This window comes from Dipodomys ordii, unplaced genomic scaffold (genome assembly GCF_000151885.1).
Source record: "Dipodomys ordii isolate 6190 unplaced genomic scaffold, Dord_2.0 Scaffold180, whole genome shotgun sequence".
Lineage (NCBI taxonomy): Eukaryota > Metazoa > Chordata > Mammalia > Rodentia > Heteromyidae > Dipodomys > Dipodomys ordii.
Window position 1 is genome coordinate 718,375 of NW_012267396.1, and position 8,846 is coordinate 727,220.

Sequence of the window (8,846 nt, forward strand, 5' to 3'; positions counted from 1 at the left end):
CCTCCCCCCACCCCGACCCCGATCTGAGCTTCTCCTGGGTTCTCCTCAGTGGGAAAAGCATGAGTGAATTAATGAATGAGTGCATTCATTCCGCTTCCCGTGCGTGCGTGCGTGCGTGCGTGCGTGCCCCGGGGCTCGGGCTGTCTGTCCCACGCCTCCCCTGACCTCCACCGAGTCCGGCCCCCCCCGCCCCCCCTCCCAGGGGAAACGGAGTCCGAATCCAGGGGCGTCCCACGGGGGGGGGGGAGGCGTGAAGACACCCGTCCAGCCAGCCGGGCGCACGCCTGCATCCCCGCTCCGCAGGAGGCTGAGAGCTGAGGCGCGGGTTCGAAGCCAGCCCCGGCAGGAAAGTCCGCGAGACTCTGATCTCCAGTGAACCAGCAGAAAGCCGGAAGTGGCGCTGTGGCTCCAGTGGTAGAGCGCCGGCCTTGAGTGAAGAGCCGAGGGGCAGCGCCCAGGCCCAGAGTTCAAGACCCATGACCGACAGAAAGCGAGAAAGTCCCGGCCGCACCCCTCCGTAGCCCTGTGGGGACTCCCCCTCCCCTCCCCTCCTCCTCCCCCTCCCCCAGCCCCGCTCTGAACCAATCACAATCACAGCCCAGGCCAGCCCAGCCAATGGGGTTCCTGAGGGGCGGGGCGTTCGTCCCCTTTCATTGCTCTCGCTTAGAACCTGAACCCTAAAAAGATGGGACTCCATCTGGCGCCCCATAATGACCTCTCGGATGGGGTGGTGACCTTTTCACAACTTCCAGGCGACAATCACACTTCCTGAGCGCGGTGGGGGCCGGCCCAGCCTGCTCCCGGGCTCTGACCCCCCTCCCCAGTGCCTGCCCCTCTTTCTCACATGGAGACCCTGGGACGGGCATCAGGAAATCTCCTGCATGGTCCTCGCCTCTCCATGCCTCATTTTATTTTATGCCAGTCCTGAGCTTGAACGCAGGGCCTGGGCACTGTCCCTGGGCCTCTTTTGTTCAAGCGCTCTACCACTGGAGCCACAGCGCCACTTCCAGCTTTTTTCTTTTTGCTTATGTGGTGCTGAGGAATCGAACCCCGGGCCTCAGGCATGCAAGGCAAGCACTCTACCATCGAGCCACCTTCCCAGCCCCAGTTCCTAATTTCCAGCCCATCCCCACATTCACAGTTCTGATTCTAATCTGTCTCTCACCTGCTCCAGTTCCCCATATGCCTCAGAATAAACGCTCAGATCTTTCGCCTTCTGAATGGGAGGGTCAGTCTACCTGGAAAGCCTTCCCCCCCTGGTCCCCTCCTCCCAGAGGCCTTCCCTGTGAACCTCTCCTCCTCCTTCTCAAATGGCAGCTAGCATATTTCGAATCACCTTGGCCAAGCCAGGTGTGTGCCTGTGGCTCACTCTTCTAATCCTATCTACCCAGGAGGCTCTTATCTGAGAATTGGGGTTCGAAGCCAGCCTGGGCAGAAAAGACTGTGAGGCTCTTCTCTCCAATGAACCACCAGAAAACCGGAAGTGGAGCTGTGGCTCCAGTGGTAGAGCACTGGCCTGGAGCTGAAGAGCTGAGGGACAGCCCCAGGCCCAGAGTTCAAGCCCCATGACCTACCCCCCAAAACAAAGTCATAGTCACATGGCCAAGTGCTGAAGTGAAAGGATTTGGAATGCAAGGCAAGTATACAGTAGGAGCTCTATAATTGTCCGTGCTGGTACTATGGGTTTCCACTGCTTCCCAGTAGAGGACTGAATGGGATCTTGGCTCAGGCCTCGGCCATCCCACGGCCCCCCACCTCCACTAGCACCTGGTGATCCAGGCGTCACCCCCTGCCTCCCCCCCACCCTGTACCCCCACTGCTGGAATCTGAGCACCGCAGGCCTGCCTGGGCTGGCACACCTGCTGGACAGGTTCAACTGGCAGAGCCCGCGCCCACAGCGGCCGCCCCGCCCCGTCTGCACCCACTTCTGTGTCTCCTAGACCGGAGAAATGCCCCCCTTGTACTCTCCTGCCCCCCACACATGTCCTGGGAGCTGTCCGGGATGCCTGCGTAGCCCTGCCCACAATCCTATGACCTGAACCTGAGACTCAGGAAGGTTTAAAACCACAGATCAAAGCACACAGACTTTAGGGGAGGTCTCCAATGGGAGGCCCCAGGGCCAACTCTGGTTCCAATTCACAGAGAGAAAGCCTGTGTGTCCAGCACAGTGTGTGTGTGTGTGTGTGTGTGTGTGTGTATGGTATTGTGGTATGTCCCTAAAACAGCTGTCTAAATTGGATAGAAAAACTCATACCAGTAAAAAAAAAATGCAATATTGAACTCATTATGTAGCCAAAGCCGGCCTCCATCTCCTGATACTCCTGTCTCAGCCTCCACAGCAGTGAAATGACAGCACACAGCACCAGTGTCCATACACTGGTTTCTCAAAGGCATGCAGCTTAAAGATTCTGAACAAGCATTACATGCAGGGCCTCAGGCTGCAGCTACTTACCAGCAGCTTTCTTAAGGTGGGAAAAGAAAGTTACACGTAATATTGCTTTTGTTTTTGTTGGCGGTGAACTCTGGTTCTGGGCGCTGTCCCTCAGCTCTTCAGCTCAAGGAGAGCGCTCTACCCCTTGAGCCACAGCACCACTTCCCGCTTTCTGGTGGTTCACTGGAGATGAGAGTCTCACGGACCTTTCTGTCTGGCTTTGAACTGCGATCCTCAGAGCTCAGCCTCCTGGGTAGCTAGGATGACAGGCGTGAGCTACTGGCAACCAACTGGAAGATTTGTTTTTTTTAATTGGAGAGTCTAAAAGACTCCAAGAACAAGATTCAAGTGTGTGTGTGCATGTGCACATGCACATGGGGAGTGGGGGGGTGGCAGCTTGAGACCGTGAAAAGGGGGACCCCATCTTCTCCCCAGGGGCTGAGTGGGTCTGGAGTACAGCCCCACCTCTTTCCTCTCAGACAGGCAGTCCTAGACCAGGAGAATTCCCCAAGTGAAACATAGCTCTCCACCCACAGTGTCTGCTTTCACAGCGGGGTTAAATAGAGGTCAAGGAATCAATGCCTGGCGAGGGAGAGTGTGGATTCTCAGTGAGTTATCGCTCTCCAACCCCTTCCTTCTGGTCCTAAGGCTTAAACTCAGGGCCTATCCCTGAGCTTCTCTTGCTCATGGTGAGTGTTCTGCCACTTTGTTTTTGCTTTTGTTTTGGTAGTTTAGTGGAGGTAAGAGTCTCAGAGACATTCCTGGCTAGGCTGGTTTTGAACCACGATTCTCAGATTTTAGCTTGCTGAGCAGTCAGGATTACATGTGTGAGCCACCAGTGCCTTGCTCTAAGTAGAAATTTGATTCTTGGTGTAAACTGCTCAGCACACCTCAGGCAGCCACAATCACACACACATGCACACACACACACACACACACACACACACACATATTGCCAGTCCTGGGGCTTGAACTCAGGGCCTGGCTACTGTCCCTGAGCTTCTTTTGCTCAAGGCTAATGAGCTACATTCCCATCCCCATGATTTACATCTTTAATCTCAGCTATTTGGGAAGACATGGAAAGGAGTATGGTTTGAAATCAATCTGAGCAAAATGTTATTGGGACCTCATCTCAACTAATGAGCTGGATCTAGTAGCATCTATCATCCTAGCTACTCAAGAGACACAGGTAGGTAGAACTACTGTCTACCTGGCTTCAGGAAAAAAAACAAAAAAGCAAGATCCTATCTGAGAAAGAGAAGCAAAGAGGATTGGGGGTGTGGCCCAAGTGGCCAAGCACCTTCCTAGAAAGAGCCCCCTCAAATACTGGCTTTTAACCCATGTGAGGGTATAGAATTTACACATCATAAAATGGTCACACTTAGGGTTAGGGGTGTGATTCTATCCTAAATTGCTCACATATCAGATTAAGGTCCAGAGGTCAACCCCAGCACCTCAGAGGAAAGGAAAGTAAGAAGGAAATTCACACATTTCAAGTGTACAATCTGACCCCAGGGCATTGGTGGTTCACGCCTGTAATCCTAGCTACTCAAGGAGGCTGCTTCTGAGGATCTGGGTTGGAAGCCAGCCCAAGCAGTTAAGTCCCAGTCTGTGAGACTCTGATCTCCAATTAACCAGCAAAAAGCAGAAGTGGAGCTGTGGCTCAAGTAGTAGAGTGCTAACCTTAAGAGGAAAAGCTGGGCTGGCAAGGTGGCTCAGTGGTAGAGTGCTTGCTTTGCATGCATGAGGCCCTGGGTTCGATTCTTCAGCAAAACATAACAGAAAAAGCTGGAAGTGGTGCTGTGGCTCAAGTGGTAGAGCGCTAGCCTTGAGCGAAAGAAGCTCAGAGACGGCTCCAGACTATGAATTCAAGCTCCAGATCCCCAGGACTAACAAAAAGACAAAATAAAAACCCCAACGACAGTCAAGTGAGCTAACTCCTACAGCTTCACGAATCTCATTGGCTCATCTCAGACCACGTTCTCAAACCAGCAATCATCTCAGGGCTATTCTGATTGGCCAGGATGGAGAATGTGGGCGTGGTTTGGGCTCTCTTTGGGCCAGAGCTTCGGCCCTGGTCTGAGCATTTTCCTGCAAAATTCTGGCACTAAGCTGTGTTTGTTGCCAGTCTGGCATTGGAGAGCAGAAAGCCAGGTGCAGCTGGGTGAGCAGCTGGGATTGTGAGGAGCTGGCTGCCGAAGCACTGACTGGTGTTGGGCCTGTGTACCTACTTCATCCTTGAGTGACTCACTTTTCTCCCTCCCTCCTTCCATCCCTTTCTCCTCCCCTTCCCCCTCCCTCCTTCCTTCCTTTCTTTCTTTCTCTTTTTTTGGTTAGCAGTGCTGGGGGCTTGAACTCAGGCCCTGGGCACTGTCCCTGAGCCTCTTGACACTTGAGCCACAGCACCACTTTCGGCTTTTTCTGTGTATGTGGTGCTGAGGAATCGAACCCAGGGCTTCATGCCTGCAAGACAAGCACTCTACCACTAAGTCACACCCCCACGCCTCTGTCCTTCTTTCTTTTGTGCCAATCCTGGGGCTTGAACTCAGGACCTGGGTACTGTCTCTGAGCTTTTTTTATTCAAGCCTAACGCTCTACCACTTCGTCACAGCTCCACTTCTTTTTGGCTTTTTGTGGCTTCATTGGGGACAAGTCTCACCGACTGTTTTGCCTGGGTGTGCTTTGAAGAGTTATCCTGAGATCTCAGCCATTTATTTATGTCTTTGGTCGGTTGTGGGGCTTGAACTCTGGGCCTGGGATCTGTCCCTCAGCTCTTCAGCTCAAGGCAAGTGCTCTACCACTTGAGCCACAGCGCCACTCCCAGTTTTCTGGTGGTTTTTGCAGATAAGAGTCTCATGGACTTTCCAGACAGGGCTGGCTTTGAACCTCAATCTTCAGATCTCAGCCTCCTGAGTAGATAGGATTACAGGCGTGAGCCACCAGCACCCAGCAGATCTCAGCCTTCTGAGCAGCTAGAATTACAGGTATGTGCTATGTGTCTAACATGAGTTCACTTTATTTATTTATTTATTTATTTTGGGTCCGGTCGTGGGGCTTGAACTCTGGGCCTGGGCGCTGTCCCTCAGCTCTTCAGCTCAAGGCTAGCGCTCTACCGCTTGAGCCACAGTGTCACTTCCGGCTTTTTTCTTTTTGCTTATGTGGTGCTGAGGAATCAAACCCAGGGCTTCAGGCATGCAAGCAAGTGCTGTACCACTGAGCCACCTTCCCAGCCCTGAGTTCAATATTTTAAGAGTGTTTGAGGGCTGGGAAGTTGGCTCAGTGGTAGAGCGCTTGCCTTGCATGCCTGAGGCCCTGGGTTCGATTCCTCAGCACCACATAAGCAAAAAGAAAAAAGCCGGAAGTGGCGCTGTGGCTCAAGTGGTAGAGCGCTAGCTTTGAGCTGAAGAGCTGAGGGACAGCGCCTAGGCCCAGAGTTCAGGCCCCACGATGGGACCAAAAAAAAAAAAAAAGTGTTTGAAATGTTGGGAATGGAATCCAGACCCTCATACATGTAAATTAAATGTTCTACTAAGCTTCAACGCCAGTTTATTATTTCCGCACATCCCACCTGCAAAGATCACTGGGTAGCTGGGCACTGGTGGCTTATGCCTGTCATCCTGGCTACTCAGGAGGCTGAGGTCTGAGGATCATTGTTCAAAGCCAGCCTGGGCAGGAAAGTCGATGAGACTCTTACCTCCAATGAACCACCAGAAAACTGGAAGTGGAGAAGTGGTGCTGTGGCTAGAGCTGAAGAGCTACCCAGAGGTCAAGCCCCACGACAAAAAAAATCACCCGTGGCTCACACCTGTGATCCTAGCTACTCAGAAGACTCAGATCTGGAAGGTCACAGTTCAAAGTCATCCTGGACAGAAAACTCTGCAAGACTATCAGCAACGAACCAACAGAAAGCCAGGTTGGAGTCTCAAGTACTAGAATGCCAACCTAACAAGCAAGCTGAGTGAGTTTGAGGTCCTAAGTTCAAAGCCTAACATTGACTCTCCTCCTCAAAAAAACAAAACAAAACAAGTAAGAAGACAAAGTTGGATGTCTCCAACCCAATATCCATTTCTGTAGCACAGATTCAGTGGGTTTATTTTTCTTTTTTGGTATGTGGGTCCAGGGTCTTGAGCTCATGGCCTGGGCACTGTCTCTGAGCTTTTGTGTTCAGCACTCTACCACTTGAGTCACAGCTCCACTTGTGGGTTTTTGGTGGTTCACTTGAGTCAAGAGTCTCAAGGGCTCTCCTGCCTGGGCTGGCTTCCAACTGTGAGCCTCAGATCTCAGCCTCCTAAGTAGCTGGGATTACAGCTGTGAGCCACCAGCATTGGGCTCAGCATGCTCTTTGACACACAGGAAATCCTCGTGAGACTGGGGTTGAATGAATGAAATCAGCGATGCTTGGCAGCTAGACCCGATGGCTCCAGGGCTGGGAAGAAGTTTGACAAGGACAGTGACATACCGTGAGAAAGAGCCTCTCTGCATTCATGTTTGTTTTAAGCCACTGTCATTTCTTTCAGCAGCCGCACAGCCTGGGAAGGATTTCCAGGGCGTGATTGATTTCACCCAGGGCCATGGGAACTGCCTGGGTGGAGACACAGTGAACAGTTTTGAAATGGCTGAGAGGATGGCAGTTAAGTTCATGAGCAGGCTGGGCGCTGGTGGCTCACGCCTGTCATCCTAACTACTCAGGAGGCTGAGATCTGAGGATCAGGGTTCAAAGCCAGCCCAGAAAGGAAAGTCTGTGAGACTCTTATCTCCAGTAAACCACCAGAAAACCAGAAGTGGAGCTGTGGCTCAAGCGGTAGAGCACTTGAGCTGAAGAGTTGAGGGACAGCACCCAGGCCCAGAGTTTGAGCCCCATAACCAAAAGAAAAAAAATAATAATGAGCAGGCACTGTAATAGGAGAGAAAAAAGCAGAAAGAATGTGCTCTTCATTCATGCATTATTGAAAGTGTGTTATATTTATTTATTTATTTTTGGTGCTGATCCTGGGGCTTGAACTCAGGGCTTGGGCGCTGTCCCTGGGCTTTTTCCCTCTAGGCTGGCACTCTATCACTTAAGCCACAACTTTACTCCTGGCTTTTTGGTGGTCCGTTGGAGTTCATTGGACTTTCCTGCCCTGTCTGGCTTTAAGCCTCGATTCTCACATCGATCCTCAGATCTTCAAATACAAAGGCCCTGGGGTGAGATCATTCCCCTCCCTCCCCAACCCCCCCCCCCACAGGTGTAGGAAGGAGGCTGGAAGACCGGTAGGAGGGCAGGAATTTTTCCTCCTCACACCTGGCTTTTCTCACCAGGCCACTAGGGGGCACCCTGTGCTTGTGAGAGGGTCACCTCAAGGTCTCCTCCATAGGGTTGGCCCTCACGGAACCCTAACTGTCCCTTTGGGTTTTTTGGCCAAACCTGGGGTTTGAACTCAGGGCCTGGGCACTGTCCCTGAGCTGCTTTTGTTCAAGGCTAGCACTCTACCACTTGAGCCAGAGCATCACTTCCAGCTTTTTCTGTGTATGTGGTACTGAGGAATCGAACCCAGGGCTTCATGCATGCGAGGCCAGCTCTCTGCCACTGAGCCACCTTCCCTGCTTCCTCTAACGTCCTTTAGATGTCCTGATGGGTACTGCACGGGGATGAGAGCACGGGCCTGAACTCAGTGCGCCTCCAACGTCCTTATGACTTAGATGCTTTTAATTGATTGTTGCAGATTTATTGACTGTATTAAGATAATTGACAGGTGGTAAAGCACACAGGTATTATTAAATATATAACCTGAGAGCGAAAAACCTGGCAACCCAAAGCTATTTATTCCCCCCCCCCTCTCTCCCTCGGCCTCAAGCTTATTATCAGGCGGGCACTCTACCTCTACCACTTGAGCCTCATCATTTGGCTTGAGATGTGTGTGTGTCCTGGAGTTTGAACTTTAGCGTCTGGACACTCTCACGTGGCTTTTGTCACTCAAGGCTGGTGCTCTGCCACTTGGGACGTAGCTCCGTTTCCAGCTTTTTGCTGCCTAATCGGATAAAAGAGCCTCACGGACTTTCCTGCCCAGGCTGACTTCGAACTGCAATCCCCAGATCTCGGCCTCCTTAGTAGCAGGGATGACAGGCTTGAGCCACCGGCGTCTGGATGCCAGGAAGTCATCAATTATTCCACGCTTTTGAAACCTCTGTTACACAGGAGGACCCTGAGGCAAGGAGAAGGGTGACCTGGCCAGGGGGTCGCGGCGGGGAGAGCAGGTGCTCCCATTACAGCCTAGCGGGGCGCCGCCATCCAGGGACGCCCGAAGGGGCGTGGCCTCAGAACAGTAGGCGTGGCCACAGAGGACCTCCGTGCCGGTGGGCGTGCCCATCGCGCCGGTGGGCGTGGCCTCACCCTCTGCGCTCTCCGATAAGAGCCCGCGGGGCTGGCGCGCGGGTC